General features: G+C 40.6%; 1 long non-coding RNA gene across 1 annotated transcript; it reads right to left on the bottom strand.

The window, feature by feature from the left end:
- Nucleotides 1–10,635: 10,635 nt before the first annotated feature.
- LOC144490710 (uncharacterized) lies at nt 10,636–18,173 on the bottom strand. The gene is made up of 2 exons (XR_013497323.1): nt 17,108–18,173; nt 10,636–11,477 (listed from the first exon to the last, which is right to left on the bottom strand). It is a non-coding gene; the product is annotated as an uncharacterized LOC144490710 (long non-coding RNA).
- Nucleotides 18,174–19,838: the final 1,665 nt, after the last annotated feature.

The following is a 19,838-nucleotide window of genomic DNA, read 5'->3' as shown; positions in this document are numbered from 1 at the left end:
TTATTCATTCGTGGGACACGGGTGTCACTGGCCAGCATTTATTGTCCATCCCTAGTCACCCGTGGCGGGCAGTTGAGAGTCAACCACATTGCTGTGGCCCTGGAGTCACATGTAGGCCAGACCAGGTAAGGACAGCAGATTTCCTTCCCTAAGGGACATTAGTGACCCAGATGGGTTTTTTCGACAATGGGTCATCAATAGATTCTTAATTCCAGATAAAATAGCAATCATGATGTAGAGATGCCAGAGTTGGACTGGGATGGGCACAGTAAAAAGTCTCTCAACACTAGGTTAAAGTCCAACACGTTTGTTTGGAATCACGAGCTTTCGGAGCGCTGCTCCTTCCTCAGGTAAGTGAGGAATAAACTCCAAAAGGAATAAAATCTGACAAGGATAAAATCCAATTTTCCTCATTCTCCACCTCCAAGAGCCAATTGAATGGAATAGGAGGGCTATACTCCCTTCATACACTCTTGATCCCAGTCCTCACTGTTACTATAGCATAAGGGTCTGGTACACATAGGGTTAATGTGGGACTGGGTACAGTACCATCCTCACAATGATGATCAAGCTAGGAGCTCCTAGCTTGATCCCTTGAGAACATTGTTCACCTCATTCATAAATACATAGTTAACATAAAGACTAAAAAAACTTAAGACCTACCAAACGGTGTCCAACACCCTACAAGTGACCATTTCTCCTTCCCTCAGCCACCACTGTAACCCACCATGCTGACCTCAGTTTGTTGAACCACCAATTTACTCTATCTCAGTGAATTCAATTATTCATATTTCTTGACAAGAAAACACTGTCTATAGCAAACAACTAAACTTCCTTCAGGGAAAGAAATCTGCCTCGGGTCTGATTGTGACTCCAGAGCCACAGCAATGTGGTTGACTCTCAACTGCCCTCCAAGGGCTACTGGGGATGGGCAATAAATGCTGGCCAGCCAGCAACGCCCATGTCCCACAAATGAATAAAAAAACTTTGAAAAGGTCATCAAATTAATTTCAGTAGATATCCAAAATTAATGTAATCCATTTCTTCAGAGATTTGCTTTCGTCAAGTTTCTTCATGATGCAAATTTTGCAACACTTTAATATACAAGGATAAAGGTGGCACAGTGCTATTGTCACTGGGCTGGTAACTCAGAGACGCAGGGTAATGCTCTGGGGACCTGGGTTTGAATTTCACAATACCAGTAAATCAGTAAACAAGGCAAATGGTATGTTGGCCTTCATTGCGAGAGGTTTCGAGTTCAGGAGCAGGGATGTGTTGTTGCAATTATACAGGGCCTTGGTGAGGCTACACCTAGAGTATTGTGTGCAGTTTTGGTCGCCATTTCAGAGGATGTTCTTGCTCTCAAGGGAGTGCAGCAAAGGTGAGGAGAGATTGACTAAGTTAGGATTGATTTTGCTGGAATTCAGACAAATGAGGGGGATCTCATAGAAATCATAGAAACCCTACTGTGCGGAAACAGGCCATTCGGCCCATCAAGTCTGCACCGACCACAATCCCACCCAGGCCCTACTCCCATATCCCAACACATTTACCCACTAATCCCTCTAATCTATGCATCTCAGGACACTAAGGGGCAATTTTAGCATGGCCAATCAACCTAACCCGCACATCTTTGGACTGTGGGAGGAAACCCACGCAGACACGAGGAGAATGTGCAAACTCCACACAGACAGTGACCCAAGCCGGGAATCGAACCCAGGTCCCTGGAGCTGTGAAGCAGAAGTGCTAACCACTGTGCTACCGTGCCGCCCCACGATCTCTCAGAGAGCTTTTTTATAAAATTGTAACAAGACTAGACAGGGTAGATGCAGGAAGGATATTCCCAATGGTAGGGGAGTCCAGAACCAGGGGTCACAGACTGAGGATTCGGGGTAGATCATTTAGGATGGAGGTGAGGCGACATTTCTTCACCCAAAGAGTGGTGAGCCTGTGGAATTCATTCGTTGTTGATGCCAAAACATTGAATGTATTCAAGAGGCGGCTGGATATAGCACTTGGGGCAAATGGGATCAAAGGTTATGGGGAAAAAGTAGGATTAGGCTAGTGAGTTAGATGATCAGCCATGATCGTAATGAATGACAGAGCAGGCTCGAAGGGCCAAATGGCCTTCCCCTGCTCCTATCTTCTATGTTTCTATGCCAGATTGAGGAATCTAATTACAACAAAAAGTTCCATGACCATCAATCGATTGTTGTAAAAGCCACCTGGTTCACTAATGTTCCTTTAGGGAAGGAAATCTGCCATCCTTACCTGGTCTGCCCTACATGTGACTCCAGACTCTCAGCAGTATGGTTGACTCTTAACTGTCCTCTGAAATGGCCCAAAGTTACTCAGTTGTATCAAACCGCTACAAAGTCAATAAAAAGTAATGAAACCACAGACCACCCAGCATCAACCTCGGCACATGAAACAGCAATGGCAAAATTAGCCCTATCCAACCTGAAGTCCTTCTTGCTAACATCCAAAATTGGAAGAGCTGTCTCAAGCAACAGCCTGACAAAGTCATACTCACAGAATCATACATTACAAATAATTTCCCAAACACCAGCATCACCATTCCTGGGTATACCCCATCCCATTAGCAGGACAGACTCAGCAGAGGTGATGGTACAGTGTTATACAGTCAGGAGTTGCCCTGAGAGTCTTCGACATCGACTCAAGACCCCATGAAATCTCATGGTATCAGGTCAAACATCAGCAAAGAAACCTCCTGCTGATTACCATGCACCATCCACCCTCAGCTGATGAAACAGTACTCTCCATGATGAAAACCACTTGAAGGAAGCATTAAGGGTGGCTAGGGCACAGAACGTATTCTAGGTGGACCACAGACCGAGCTGATCAAACCCTAAATGACACAGCTGTTGGACTGGGACTGCGCCAGGTGGTGAGGGAACCAAGAACATATGTGACCTTATCCTTACTGACCTGCCTTCTGCAGATGCATCTGTCCATGACAGTATTGGTAGGAGTGACCACTGCACAGTCGTGGAGACGAAGTCCTGCCTGCACATTGAGAATAACCTCCATCATGTTGTGTGGCACTACCACCATGCAAAATGGGATAGACTTCGAACAGATCTTTCAACTCAAACCTAGGCATTCATGACGCAGTGGGCCATCAACAGCAGAATTGTACTCAAACAAATTCTGCATATCCCCCACTCTACCATTACCACCAAGCCAGGGGAACAACCCTGGGGAGGGCATACCAAGAGCAATACCAGACATACCAAAAAATGAGGTATCAACCTGGTAAAGATGCAACGCAGGCTACTTGCATCCAAACAAGATAAGCAGCAATAGAGTAAAACGATTCCACAACCAACAAATCAGATCTAAGCTCTGCAGTCCTGCCACATCCAGCTGTGAATGGTGGTGGACAATTAAGCTCAATGGAGGCGGCTCCACAAATATCTCCATCCTCAATGATGAAGGAGCCCAGCACATCACTGCATAAGATAAGGTTGAAATTTTCATAAAAATCTTAAGTTGATGATGCATCTTGACCTCCTCCGGAGGTCCCCAGCAACATAGATGTCAATCTTCAGCCAATTTGATTCACTCCACATGATATCAAGAAACAGCTAAGGCACTGGATACTGCAAAGACTGTGGGATCTGACAATATTCTAGCAATAGCACTGAAGACTTGCCGTGCCCTTAGCCAACCTGTTCCAGTATAACACTGGCATCTACCTGGCAAAACGGAAAATTTCCCAGGTATGTCCTGTCCACGAAAAACAAAACAAATCCAACCCGACCAATTACCACCCATCAGTCTACTCTTGATTATCAGTAAAGTGATGGAAGGGGTCATCAACAGCGCTATCAAACGGCATTTACGAAGCGGTTTCATCAATGACCTTCCTTCCATCATAAGGTTAGAAGTGGATGTTTGCTGATGATTGCATAATGTTCAGCACCATTCATTACGCAGTTACTGAAACAGTCCATGTCCAAATGCAGCAAGATCTAGACAATATCCAGGCTTGAGCTGACAAGTGGCAAGTCACATTTGTGCCACACAAGTGCCAGGCAATGACCATCTCCAACAAGAGAGAATCTTACCATCACCCCATAACATTACCATCACTGAATCCTCCACTATCAACATTCTGGGGGTGACCATTGGCCAGAAACTGGACCATCATACAAATACTCTGGCTACAAGAGCAGGTCAGAGGCTAGGAATTCTGCACTGAGTAACCCACCCCCTGAATCCCCCAGGTCTTTCCAGCATCTACAAGGCACAAGAGTGTGTTGGAATACTCCACACTTGCTTGGCTTCCTGCAAATGCAATCTTGGCATTTATTGCTAAAGAAATATAAAATAAGTTGTGTTGCTGCTACTGTACACAGCATTAGTGAGACCACTCTTAAGAATATTGTGTAGTTTTGGTCCCCTTGAAGGGGGATGTAGCTGCATTGGAGGCGGTTCACTCGATTGATTCCAGAGATGAGGGGTTTGGCTTATGAAGACTCATTGGGCTGTTTAGGCCTATACTCAGAGTTTAGAAGAATGAGAGGAGATGATAAGGGGGATTGACAAAGTAGGCGTGGAAAGGATGTTTCCACTTGTCGGGCAATCTAGAACAAGAGGTCATAGTTTTAGGATAAGAGGTGGCAGATTTGAAGCAGAGATGAGGAAAAAATACTTCTTTCAAAGGGTCGTCAGTCTGTGGAATTCACTACCTAGTGTAAATTTAAAGAGGTGGGCAGATTTTTAATTAGCAAGGATTTGAAGGGCAATGGTGAACAAGCAGGAAAGTGGAGTCGAGGCCGAGGTTAGATCAGCCACGATCAGATTAAATGGCAGAGGAGGTTCAAGGGGTGAAATTGCCTAATCCTACTCTTCATTATGATTCTTACAATAAGAGTGCAGCTGCCTCAACACAAGAAGCCCGACACCATCCAGGACAAAACAGCCCACTTGACTTCCAAGTCACTCACCATCCTTACTTGGAAATATATCGGCTGTTCCTTCATTGTCACTGGGTCAAAATCATAGAATCCGACAGTGCAGAAAGAGGCCATTCGGCCCATCGAGTCTGCGCCAACCACAATCCCACCCAGGCCCTATCCACATATCCACCCACTAACCCCTCTAACCTATGCATCCCAGAACACCAAGGGGCAATTTAGAATGGCCAATCAACCTAGCCCGCACATCTTTGGACTGTGGGAGGAAACCGGAGCACCCGGAGGAAACCCACTCAGACACGGAGAAAACTCCACACAGACAGCGACCCGAGCTGGGATTCGAACCCAGGTCCCTGGAGCTGTGAAGCAGCAGTGCTAACCACTGTGCTACCGTACCGCCCCATCCTGGAATACCCTTCCCAACAGCACTGAGTGTACCTACACCTCATGGACTGTAACAGTTTCAAAAAGGCAGCTTAGCACCACCTTCTCAAGGGCAGTTAAAGATAGGCAATAAACATTGGCCTAATCAGCGACACCGACATCCCCTGAATGAAAAAAAACTTTTAATCTACAAATTGACAATCTTTTTCTGATAGTTTGTGGTGAAAAATCAACTGGTATCACAATCAGTTTGTATTCGTATGACACACAGCTGAAAGTAGAAAGGTGTTCAAAATCAGTCAAGACAAATCAAAAATATTTGAAAAGAAACAAAACTTTTTTTTTTATAAATTCACTTCTGATTCAATAGCAACTCTGAAAACAAAAATTGGGCAGATACTTGAAAAAGAAAACATTTGTAGGAGAGCAGGTGGGACTAATTATATAGCTCTTTCCAACAGCTGACATAGGCACAATGCTGATGCCATCTCAGATGTGTGTGTGTAATCTTTTAACATACTATGACCTAGCTTGGTTTCTACCAAAATTGCACTTGAAGGACAATAGGTTTTCAGCACCAGCATGTTTACTTGCCTAGCTGGGATCTCCTTGAAAAGGGAAACTGTGGCTGAAAGCAGTTTAAAAAATTGTTCACATTTGATTGTTTCTAATTTTATCTTTCTGAATTTGAATATTACTACCAGGCTACCCAGTGGAAATGTCTTTTTTGTTGGGGTCGGGGGGGGGGGGGGGGGGGGGGGGGGGGGGGGGGAGAAAGAGGCTGGGTCCCAGTCTAATTCCTTATACTTCACCAGTTACAGCAGATTGTCAGAGCAGCAGATTCATTTATTGTTTTGCCAAGGCTTCTTCAGCTGTCATTTAAGTTTCAATGTTATATTTTATTAAGTGGTTGCAATGTCCTTGTGGTATTATTGGGAGATAATTAATCGAGAAACTCAGTTAATGTTCTGGGGACCTGGATTCGAATCCCACCATGGCAGCTGGTGGAATTTGAATTCAATAAAAAAATATCTGGAATTAAGTATCTACTGATGACCATGAAACCATTGTCAATTGTCAGAAAAATCCATCTGGTCCACTAATGTCCTTAGAGAAGGAAATCTGCCATCCTTACCTGATCTGGCCTACATGTGACTCCAGAACCACAGCAATGTGGTTGACTCTCAGCTTCCCTCTGAAATGGCCTAGCAAGACACTCAGTTGTATCAGCATTTCAAGGCAGCAACCTGCCACCACATTCTCAAGTACAACTAGGAATGGGCAATAAATGTTGGCCAGCCAGCAACACCCATGTCCCACGGGTGAATAAAAAAAATTTTAAACACAAAAATTACACCCAACTCCAGAGCATTTTCATAGTAAAATGTCCAAAGGTGCATCAAAATTGTCAAAAGATTTGAGATTCAGTCAAAAGGATAATTTTAAAATGTTCAGAGAGGTTTAGGGAGGGAATTTTAACGGTTAGGGCCTCGACAAAGACACAGCTGTCCATGATAGGGTTAAAGTAGTGGGGGTGCACAAGGCGAATGTAGCTTCCAGAGAACTGTGGAGCTGAGGAGGTTGAGATAAGGAGGGATGAAGTCATGGAAAGCATTTGAGCACACAACAATTTTAATAGAGGCATTGTTGTACCAGTAGCTAGTATAGATCGGCACAGAGGAGAAAGGTAAATATGACTTGCACGAATTAGGATACAGGCAGCAGCATTTGGATTGTTTGGCCAGGAGAACACAATAGGTTGAATATGGTTTGCTACAAATGCTTGAAGATATGAACAGCACGGACGAGCTAAGGCATGGCAGAGACAACCAATACTAAGGATGTGGTTGGCAGTCTTTGTGATGTTTAGGTCAAGGGGTCAGATGGTCAGCAGGTCACCAAGATTGCCAACAATCTAGTGCAGTCCAAGACCATGAGCAAGGACCAAAGATGATAGCTTTGTTCGTAATGTCTGATCGTCAGAAATTGTGACTAGTCTTAGGTTGGATATCAGACAATCTGATATGAGACAATGAAAAAAGGTTACACATTCTAGCCCCAACCTTTAAACAATGACGACAATTATTAACACTCAACAAAAGCCAGAATAAATTGAAGTCTTAGTTTGGTGCAGCCTGCTGCATCATGTCCCATGAATTCAGTTCTCACCCGAGAGGTGGAACAACGACAAATTCATGACCTGTTAAGAAATTATTTCACTGTTTGATGTACATTCCAATACAAACCTTTGAAAACACAAATCCAAAAACCATAAAATAAATAGGTTCCTTCATGTTGACTTGTTTAATTGCTGGCCGAATCTTAATTGCTGATGGTTAATTGTACTTTTTCTCCTTCTGGTACTTGATCAAGCTTGACTTATTTCTTTGTACATTCCATCACAATACTATTTTATCCATGATTTTGAGCCAGGTTGGTCTTTCCACTACTGCAACTTGACTCAGCGTGGTAGGAATATTTTCTGACTTGTTCTGCAAATGACACACCTACAAGTCTGTTAACATCTGTCCACATATTCCTTAGCTTCAAATGCACCCAACTTCCCAACTTTAGTTGGACTTTAACCTGGTGTTGTGAGACTTCTTACTGTGCTTACCCCAGTCCAACGCCGGCATCTCCACATCATTACATATCAGACCCACTGTTATTTCAGCTCACACTTTTAATCATCAGCATGTCAGCCATATTAAAGGCTGCCAGAATCTTTTCTCCACCAAATCCTCTGGGGTGGTGTCAACAACTATAATTTGCCCTTCCATGCAGCAAAAGGAAAGGTAGCTCTCTTTAAACATCTACAATTGTTGCATGTCGAATGCTATATTATTCAGGTTTGGATTAAAGCAGACCAGCAACCACTGTGCAAGCATGATCACTCAATGAACATTACAACTGCTGCTGCAGGTGTCCCGGTGCTGTACATGAACTTGGTACTCTCCACCAGGATGGACACCCAATCAATCCAAAATTAACCTGTTTCAAAAACATCCACTCCAAGATCCTATCAAGTTCTGAGTTGAAATAACATGGGATGGGTCATATCAGGTTTTTCATCAATGCTTTTCATAGCTTTCTCTGAATAGGCTCTTGTTCGGCAAACAGAGCTGACCAGTTATTTTGAGGTATGAAGCAGTGGATATCACCCTTTTCCACACTCCCAATTCCCAGCAGGTCATTGTAAATATCTCTGAAATAACTACAGCCAATGTGGCAATCAATGCACTGCCTGACCAATATCACTTACTTAGGCTTAAACATGGTCCCCAGAGAAAGCTGTGCAGTGCACATATAAACATGGGTAAAATGCAGGAATAAACTATACAATAAGGCAGAAGATCACGTAAGCTGAAAGAATTGAGCGCCAATTAAATACTGAAACCTAGAGTGTGTTGCTGATTTTTTGAACAATGTATCTCTCAATTCTATTGGATTTGTATTTGGTGGCACTACCAGATGTAAGATACATAACTACTGCTCACCAAACACACCCAAATCCAACACATCATTCTTTAAAATAAAATTTGCAGTACTCTTAACTCCCCAGCATACAGCTTTCAAAGTACCAGTTAAGTCCATCCCTGCTAATTTAATCATATAGCACAGTTGGTGAGGCTGGGAGGCAGAAAGATTATTTTTTAAAAATTCATTTTACAGGACATGAGCATCGCTGACGGTCAGCATTTATTGCTTGTCCCGATCTGCCCTTGATTTCAGAAAACATTTTATGAGAGTCAACCACATTGCTGTAGTCACATGTGGGCCAGACCAGGTATGGATGGCAGATTTCCTTCCCTAAAGGACATTAGCGAACCAGATGGATTTTTATGACTATTGACAATGGTTTCGTGGTTATTATTGGACTTTTAATTCCAGATTTATATTGAATTCAAATTTCACCATCTGCTTTGGCGAGATTTGAACCCGCGATCCCAGATCTTGCTCTGAGTCTTTGGACTACTTGTCCAATGACAATACCACTGGGCCACTGCCTCTTAACTTAAAGGGAACGAACAACCAAAAGAGAAACTCAATACGAACACAAAGAAAGGTGTAGAGTGCAGAAAGATATCACATTTGAAGTAAATGAAATTTAGCAAGGTGCGCTATTTATCCTGGGAAGCCATGGTTAGGGGAAGTGATTTATTGCAGTGATTTGTTGCCAGGAAAATTCAATTTCTGGGACATTATGCAAAATACTAGAACAGCAAACTACTCAGCTGCCAAGCATAAAAACCTCCAGGTTTGTTGTCGGATGTTGTGCAATATCAAGTGAATTGGCCCTAGCTACAGTACAAACCATTAAACTACCATGCCACCTTCTCCAAATTCATTCCAGTGCTTGCAGTTTCCCCAGAAGTTAAAATAGCCACAATTATTCAGTCATTATTAAGTTAAGAGCAAGTACTATTGACAAAGTTTACAATCAGCCATAAGCACTGTAACTGCCAAGATCAAACCAGTCGAGCGGGTTTTAGCCTCAGTTAAGTTTTAAAATTAAACATTTAAAATGTCCCAAATTAAAGTTAAAATTCAAGTTTGCTAATATAGTCTGAAAACCCTTGCTGCATCTTAATTTCAGTAACATTTTAATTACTGCATCTTCAGATTTACACAGGTTTAATAACAGTTCAAGACTAACGAGTTATTGTATCAAAAATATCCACACTTTGAAGAGTTAAAAATGAAGCATAATTAATGGTAAGTAATTGCTCCTCCTCTCTTACCCAATTAAACTGAGACATCTTATACTGCAAAAACTCAATGCAAAGTGGTGCGTTGCTGGGGGAGAAATTCACATTTCCTGTTGCAACTCCTGGATTCCACTGAGTTCCATTTAGCAGGTTAAAAACTGGTCTCGCAAGAAAGGACATTTGCATTGTTGAAACTAGAGACAATCGCATAATATAACTTTGAGCAGGGAAATAAAATGGTTCACATGCAGCAACAGCAGCATGTGGGCTACTCATTGTTTAAACAATACAAACTGCACTCCCGCTATCAAAGCTTTGTAAACTTAAATCTGTCAATTAATTTCTGGAGTTACTGTTTAGTGTAAAATTTAAACATCAGTGATCGTACATTAAGGAGGAACATTATGTTGAACAGTGTATTCCAAGTGCAGCATTAAGACAGTTAAAACCACTAGTTAGAATTGTTTGGCAAAATATTTCAATTTGCACATCACAAACAGTCTGAGGCTCCGCCCATTTTTTTTACAAATAATTTTACAAGTGCTGCACACTAAAGACATACAGCTATGTTGAAACGACTAAAAGAAAGCAAATTGTACTGCATTCATTCAGGCTGCTCAAAAAATGGTTTAAGCAACTTTATTAAAAAGAAAAACCCAATGAATATGAGCTATTAGTTGACCAGTTAACCAACAGATTTGAATCATAATTCAGTGCCATGTAAAAGTGTCCTGGAAAACAGATTAACTAATAGCTGTAATTATTTTTAAAAAGCAGTACTATAAATGAAATTTACAAAAATGATCTGAGCTAGTCCATTTGGGAAGGTAGGGAGACAGTAACTTCCATTTCCATTCTGCGCAAAACCAACAAAAACCTCAAGTCATTCCTTTTATTAACACATGCATAAAATACAGCGGATATTTTAATTAATGCCAACATTATAACATCCTGTACCAATCCACCATTGATAACAAAGTTATGAGCATAAAGTAAATAAACTCAAATGCCATTTGATCTGAAAAAAATGAAAAATGCTGTCCAATAACGCAGCAATCCTTTAACGATAGAGTTTAACTGCTGATTCATCCAAAATCACCACTTACAGCAACGAGGAATGCGTTTAGTCTCATAACCAAGTTATTATGACGGTATTGGCCACTTAACACATGCTCCATTTATAAAGGTCAGAGTTTCAGATGATTGATGAAACTACATTAGAAATTCAGAGAGCTGGTCTTGTCGAAGCAGGAAGTACTAAATTGTTTTCTCAAGAGCATGTGGATGGTGGAATGAAGGATGTGGTCTTATATGGGGGCAGCCAAATAGAAAACCAAAAATCAGTAATTTAAAGTTTATTCCAGCTATAATGTACGATATTTGAATTCCAAGGTATCACATTGCATATTTCTGAGTCCATTCCCGGGCTATTCTGTTATACCTGCAAGTAGAGAGAGAAAGAGATATGATTTTACCTTTTGATCAATTTATATGGAACAGATATTGTACACACCAAACCGCAAAAACCTTTTCTGGCATTAGACATGAACACAAGTGCATTGATCAAGGCAATAGATTTTAGCACCAAAATGGAGGTACAACTGAGATGCGAGATTTAACTATCTACTGTTAACAATGAAATCACACTTAAAAGCAGGGTGAAGATTAGGGGCAGCAGAATATATTCTCTTGCTCTGTTACCGATGAGACCATGGTGCACATTCTGACAGAACAAGGGAGAGGATTCAAAAAGCACCATATTTCCGTCTCCCAAAAACGTGGAGTTTAGAGAAAGCCCAGAATTGCAAACTGAGAGAAGAGCAATAGACGATTAGAGCCATTTACGAACAGAAGCACTAATGCTCCATTAATAGCCTGCAGCTCACGTCTCAGTACATGCTAACAGGTGATGATTATGTAAGACTACCCATAAACTAGCTTCACTTCCAATTCTAAAACTGTTCCATTGCTAATCCTCCTCCAAGAAGCAAGATTCCATTTTCATTCAAATCTCTCATTTTCCCCTCTCTATAACTCTATAAAACGTATCCAATTTTGTTCATGGATCCTATGAGGTTCTTCATTAAAGGAATATTTAAAAAATGGGTAACCCTTTGCAGCTCCAAATTCCAAATCAATCTCTGGAAATCTGTCTCAATTTTGAGAACTCTGACTATTAAAGTTCCTAAAATTCTGGCTCATTCCCCTTAAGCATAAAACACACAATCCTCTGCAATCCTCTTTCATGTCGCAATTTATTCTTGCCCAGGACTCGATTTTCTAACTTTCTCTCTCCCAATCTGCAGGCCTGGCACTACCTAAAGCACCATTACATTGGCACTTTGACATCTGTGCAGCAATTTCCACTTTTGCATCATCATAATTGCCCCTTAGTCAGATGGCTGATTTGTGAACTCATCAAAATGTAATATTTTCAGTAAGGTGAGGGAAGAAGTGTATGAATGCTGTCTCGCCACCTTCCTGACATTGCACACCCAAAAATTAGCAGCTTCCGGTTCTCTCCTACATTTCAACAATTTAATCATACACACCTTTAATGCAATAAAATATCCCAAAGTGTATCACAGGAGCATTATAAAGCAAAAAAGTTACACAGCCAAATATCCAAAAGCTTGGTCAGAGGTACGTTTTGAGGAGGAATTAATGGTAAAGAAGCAGTAGGTGTATGGAAGGAATTCCAGAGTTTTGGCCGCTGAAGGGGCAACAATCAATGATGGAGGAATTAAAATTAAGGACGGTCAAGAAATCAGAATTAGATGAGCACAGGTATCAAGAGGTTTGAGGGGCTGAAGGAGATTAGAAATGGGGGTGAAGTCATGGAGGAATTTGAAAGCAAATATAAGAACTTTAAAATCAAGATGATCCTGGTCTATGAGCCAATGTGGATCAGCAAACACAAGCATGATAGGGGAACAGGATTTGGTGCAAGTTAACACAGGGCAGCGTTTTGGACCAATTCAAGTTCACAGAGGGTAGAACGTGGGAGGACATAATAGAATTCTCAAGTTCAGAGATAACAAAGGCATGTATGAGGGTTTCAGCAGATGTACTGAAACAATGGCAAAAAGTTAGACAATGTTACAGATGTGGAATTCAGCACTCATGGTGATGCTGCAAAGGTGGCCAGGAGCACATCTCAGGATTAAGGGTGCAAATAGACTGGTTTACTCTCAGATCATTGTCAGGGAGACTGGAGGCTGAAGACAATAGTTTCAGTCTTCCCAATATTTCATTGGAGGAAATTTCTGCTCACTCAGTACTGGATGTCAGATGAGCAGTCTGATAATTCAGCAGTGGAGGGGTTGAGAGAGGCATTAGTGAGGTGGAGCTGGGTGTAGGTGTGAAAACGAACAGAATGCTTTCAGATGATATCACAAGGTGCAGCAAGTAGGTGAGAAAATGGAGAGAGCAAATGAAAGATCCCTGGGGACAACCAGAGGTAATGGTGTGGGAGCAGGAAGAGACGGTATTACAATTGATACTCAATATGACTAAGATAGATAAGAATGGAACATGGTGAGCAGCCCCAACCAGCTGGGCAAAAGTGGAAAGGATTGAGGAGGATGATTTGGTCAATCATGTCAAAGGTTGCAGACAGGTCAAGAAGGGCAAAACTACATAACTGCAGTTCTACACTAGTTATTCCACTCTCATATTTTTCACACAATGTGTATCAAACTGCAATATTTTTGAACCAATTCATGCAAAGTAAATCGCATAAAAAAGAGTTACAATTACAAGTTGCAATAAAGACTGACACATACCCTCCCACAATACTAAAAAATACACCAGCATTTCACAGAAAATGCTAAAACAGCAGCTAGCATCATGGTCCAGACATGTACTTTACAACTATCTCTGGAATATCCATATAACCAGAACCTAGACTGAGCTGACTAGTGAGTAATTTACTTCACTCTTTGATTCAACATAGAATCATAGAAACCCTACAGTGCAGAAGGAGGCCATTCGGCCCACCGAGTCTGCACCGACCACACTCCCACCCAGGCCCTACCCCCACATATTTACCCGCTAATCCCTCTAACCTACGCATCCCAGGACTCTAAGGGGCAATTTTTAACCTGGCCAATCAACCTAACCCGCACATCTTTGAACATGAATCAGAGAAAATCCTAATTAATTTCACAAATGGTATTATACATAGGCAGGACAGTAAAAGTGAACAAAACAGATCAACTTGGTCATTCATATTACTTGTACAAATGGAATTGCCAAACTAGAGCCCATACACACTATCCCATTTCAAATCACCACTCATTTCTTGTTTCAGTTTTAATTTCTAATATATATATTAATCGTTTCAGCCTCTCTCTCAATTTTGATCTTCTGCAACCACCATTTAGCTCTTCAAATCTCATTTGTGTCTTCCAAACTTACCCAGTTGGGAATATGTCAACTTGAAAAAAAGCCTTCAAAAATTCAGTCAAAAAGTACGAATTGTGATTTTATTTTGGGAATAAAAATCTATTCACTTTGCTGTATTTTACGGCTCTGAATTATTATTTTAATGAAGAACATTATGCTCTTTAAAATAAAACCTAGTGGCATGGTGTAGCTACACCTTGGTTATAGATATCATGCTTGGTGCAACAAACAGGTTTTATGGTTGAGACTATTATTGTTTTTAATATAGTCAATGTTGTACTGAAAGATTTTATCACGGGAACCAATAGCTGAAAAAATGTCTTAATTGTACGAATCTTTCGTTTGTTTTAAGGGTGACTTAATTAAAATAATACAAAAATATATCAAAAGCATGACCCAGAGCTGGGTCAATTTTAATTTCTTTTTGATACATAAATTCAACTTATGTATTTTATTTATTATGTACAGGCAGTCCTCGACTTTACAAAGCTGGAGTTATATCGAATGACAAAACATTTATAAATTGACATCCTGTTTCGAATTTACAACATTGGTTTGGACTTTACGACGCTAGTAAACAAGACCAAACATTTATACATGCACATTGACATTGTGTCGCCCATCTCCCTGACTCAAGACATTCAGTTGCTGTTCTGGTGCATTTTTACTTGGCGAATCACTTTCTCCAAACCATTCTTAGATTTATATGTTACAGTACTTATTGCCATATTACATTTTATAATTAGTTTTAGTGAGAATTTTAAATCATAACTAACTCCATAATCTCAAGGAATAGTCTTTCTACAGACACTTCAATGTAAAAATCAAATCTCATTTTAGGTTTCTCTGTCCCAGTGGAAATATTTCTAACATCACAAATCTTTCCTCCAACTAAGGCATGCCATCCCTTTAACCCTGGTGAAACCCACTTTGGGCCCTTTAAAAATAATGTGCACCATCTCTATGTACAAAACACAACATACTGTTGGGCCTATGACCATCAACCAGCACTCATATTTTCAGCCAATTACGTATTTGACTCCAGAGGCAACTATTCATCAAATGCCTTCAGCATCTTTCCAACAAGAGTTTACTCCCATTCTTCAATTCTTACAATCGTCCTCTTTTCTACAGAGTCAAATGCCTGGCACTCCATACCGAAAACAGCACTGTCAGTGTATTCACACCACATGAACTACAATACCTCAACAAGAAATCTCGTGGAATCGGCTGCCGGTAGAGGCGGATTCGATAGGGTCTTTTGAGAGACTTTTGGATAAGTTCATGGAAGTTAGTAAGATAGAGGGTTATAGGTAAGCCCAGTAGGTAGGGACATGTTCGGCGCAACTTGTGGGCCAAAGGGCCTGTTTGTGCTGTAGCTTTTCTATGTTCTATCTCTCAAGGGCAATTAAGGTTGGGCAATACGCACTAGCCTCATCAACATCCCATGAACGATAAGAAAATAATCTACTTGTGTCAGCAGCTTTGAGATCCCATTCCCTCTATCCAAGACAAATCATAAAAAGCAAGGTCAAAAGTGGACTGAGCCCAGAGTAAAACAACTCCAATCCTAACACCCATTTACACTGATTTATGTCAACTAGCCAAACTGCTATATTCCCTCATATATGCTTCAAGAAGCCTAATGAAATATCTGAAAGTACATCTACTGTATTTCATTCATCTATCCACATCTCAAAAAACTCCTTCGAAATGGTCAAATATGACTGATCTTCAAAATGTCCTTGTGGATAATTTTAATTAACTGCATTTATAAATGTTCACTTTTTTCTTAAATCATGGATTCCAAGAATTTGGCCATAACTAATAGATCTGTAGTTAACCTGCAATTCATCTCATTGTTAGATGTTATCCAATGTTTAAGCCATACTAATATTTTAGCGTGGAGAACAAGATATGCCAATATTACTCCATCAACAAGCACTCATATTTTCAGCCAATTACGTATTTGACTCCAGAGGCAACTATTCATCAAATGCCTTCAGCATCTTTCCAACAAGAGTTTACTCCCATTCTTCAATTCTTCCAATCGTCCTCTTTTCTACAGAGTCAAATGCCTGGCACTCCATACCGAACAGCACTGTCAGTGTCTTCACACCACGTGAACTACAATACCTCAACAAGAAATCTCGTGGAATAACTTTAAGGATAGCATTAAGGATGCTTAATTGTCAAATTAGACTTCAAATAAATGTTGCTTGTTAAGGTACACTGCAGTTCCACAATGCTAATGGTATAAAATAAAATGCACGTGCAGAAGCGGCAACCCAATAAATGTACTACAGGGATTCCACCAATAATCACCATGCTGAACATTATAAATCTGAGAATTTAAACCTAATTATTAAAATATTTAATTGAGTTACTAGAACACCAGGATCACAGGACACCAGCAATTTTACACTCTAGTATTGCTGTGGAGCACTGCCTAAAAGGTCAGACACCTGGAAATCCACATATAGTGATAAAATTATCAATTGACAATAGGCCCGTCAATCCTTGCTCCTCCTTTTCTACCTTCCAACCAAACAAACATGCGATGTATGAGTTAGTTCATCTCTGATCACTCCATAAGCCAGCATGCAGAAATATTTAGTATTAAGAGAATCTTGCATTGGGCTTCAAAAGCTGCAAACACCTTACCCTAGAGCATTGCATACTTTTCTGTCCACTCCCTTGCTAACCTGTTATACCTAGTAAGGTTGACAAGCACAGAAGTCAGACCTATAAATTAGAAGACTTTAGAACCATAAGACTTTCTCTAATTTTCCTACATAGGAATATGGCTAGTTTTAACTTAATTAGCAAGAGAAAAAGTAACCTTATAGGCAACTATCTCATAGTTTCATCATGCTTTTTAACAACAATGGTACAACTGTACCACTAAACAGGCACGGTAAAATGGTGTATCATGCTGTCATGTGGAACAATCTGCCTGAAATGCTAACTATTCCTTTCTCCACAGATGCTGCCGAACCTGAATGTTTCCAACATTTTCTGTTTTTAATTTCAGATCGCCAGCATCCACAGTATTTAGGTTTTCTTTTACAGCATTATATGCATATGACATACAAATTATATTTCTATACACAGGTAACAAAGGGGTACCTGAATTTGCTAGTTATCCTTACACTACATTGTACAAAGCAGGATAGCTACCTTTACAGTAAATCAAACTGCACACTTCTCAGTAACCAGCACAGTGTCAGCAAGGAAAAGAACTCTAAGAACTAGGTAAATATAAAAATTCTTCAAAAACAATCCATGCCAAGGTTGGAGATTGCAGAATAAATAACTCATTGCATCCTCATGGAATAAATTGTCATTGTGACCGTGGCATGAATGGGCAAGGGGTAAGAGGAGAAATGATTATGGTAATATAACCATCTCTTCTTCTACTCTGTCTAACCTCAAATGTTGCATCTCCTCCCTTTAGGAGTTGCAAATTCTGCAATGCATCAACACAAAATGTTGCTCTTGTAAGCAAATTATGTTTATACCTTCAGCATTAAATAGGGAACATAATGGTTATATAACTGGCCGAGTAATCCAGTGGCCTGCACTAATGATCCAAAAACATGAGTTTAAATCCACCACAGCAGCTGGGAAATTAAAATCAGATAATAAATAAATCTGGAAAAAAATGTTAAAACAGTTTCAGTAATGGTGACCACAAATCTGCTGGATTGTCATTTTGAAATTCTGGTTCAATAATATCCGATAGGGAAGGAAATCTGCTGTCCTTACTGTATCGGCTTCACTGTGATGCCAGAGCCACAGCAATGTGATTGACTTGACTTTAATCATGTCAAATTCTTAAATTAAAAAACACGATCACATTTATCATTGATAATTACCACAAGTGATGTCTGTTTAACAAAAACAAAAAAATGACACCTTCAACTCACACCAGACAAACTGGATTAACAGACAAGGAAGTTTGACAAGGAATCCAATTCAGCATAATCCACTCCATCCAGTTAACACCATTAGTTAAATTCCATAGCATCAACTGCAAGTACATTAACCAATTCCATTCAACAAAATATCAAAGCTAACCACCCCAGTGTCAGAACCATAAGACCGACTATTGTTTTAGCTTTAAAAAGTATGTTACATTTTCCAAATCATACAGCTCTGTCTGGGAACACGAACCAGACTCAATGTAGAAAATCATTGGTTACCACCACCTGTCCTTTGACTCAGCCCAATATTTTAAGGATCCACTACATTGGCCCCAGTTAACCTCCTAGCCATGCCATCTCAATCAGCATTAATTGGAGCTTCTTTATACTGAAACACATGCCAATCATCGTTCCATCAATAAAAACAAAGTTTTTGCCAACCTATTTCTTGTTTTATACTAAACAGCACTCAGGAATGCTGCCATTAGTCCTGAAAGCCACCTGACGTTCTTGGATGAGCAAATCGAATGAAAGCAAAGGTACCATTAACATGCTTTGACAAACATTTGAGCTTGAGGAAACTTTAACTTTCCAAATATTGATTGGAACCTTTGTAGGTCAAATAGTTCGGATGGGGCAGTTTTTGTGCAGGCGGGTTTCCTGACACAATGTGGATAGGCCAACAAGAGGTGGGGCCACATTGGATTTGGTACTGGGAAATGAACCGGGCCAAGTGTTAGATTTGGTTGTGGGAGAGCACTTTGGAGATAGTGACCACAATTCGGTGTCTTTTGTTATTGCAATGGAGAGGGATAGGGCCGTACGGCAGGGCAAGGTTTATAATTGGGGGAGCGGTAATTATGATGCGATTAGGCAAGAATTAGGGGGCATAAGATGGGAACAAAAACTGTCAGGGAAAGGCACTAATGAAAAGTGGAACTTTTTCAAGGAACAAATACTGGGTGTCCTTGATAGGTATGTCCCTGTCAGGCAGGGAGGAAATGGCCGAATGAGGGAACCATGGTTCACAAAAGAGGTTGAATGTCTTGTCAAGAGGAAGGGATGAGGAAACAAGGTTCGGATGGCTCGATTGAGGGTTACAAGTTAGCAAGGAATGAGCTGAAAAAGGGGCTTAGGAGAGGGCATGAAAAGTCCTTGGCGGGTCGAAACAAGGAAAACCCCAAGGCTTTTTACTCTTATGTGAGGAATAAAAGAATGACCAGGGTGAGGTTAGGGCCGGTCAAGGACAGTAGTGGGAACTTGTGTATGGAGTCAGTAGAGATAGGAGAGGTGATGAATGAATACTTTTCTTCAGTGTTCACCAAGGACAGGGGCCATGTTTTTGAGGAAGAGAAGGTGTTACAGGCTAATAGGCTGGAGGAAGAAGTAGATGTTCGGAGGGAGGATGTACTAGCAGTTTTGAATAAACTGAAGGTCGATAAGTCCCCTGGGCCTGATGAAATATATCC

This window comes from Mustelus asterias, unplaced genomic scaffold (assembly GCF_964213995.1).
Source record: "Mustelus asterias unplaced genomic scaffold, sMusAst1.hap1.1 HAP1_SCAFFOLD_3658, whole genome shotgun sequence".
Taxonomy (NCBI): Eukaryota; Metazoa; Chordata; class Chondrichthyes; order Carcharhiniformes; family Triakidae; genus Mustelus; species Mustelus asterias.
Note: the sequence above shows the minus strand (reverse complement) of the source record. Positions and strands in the feature narration are given on the sequence as shown.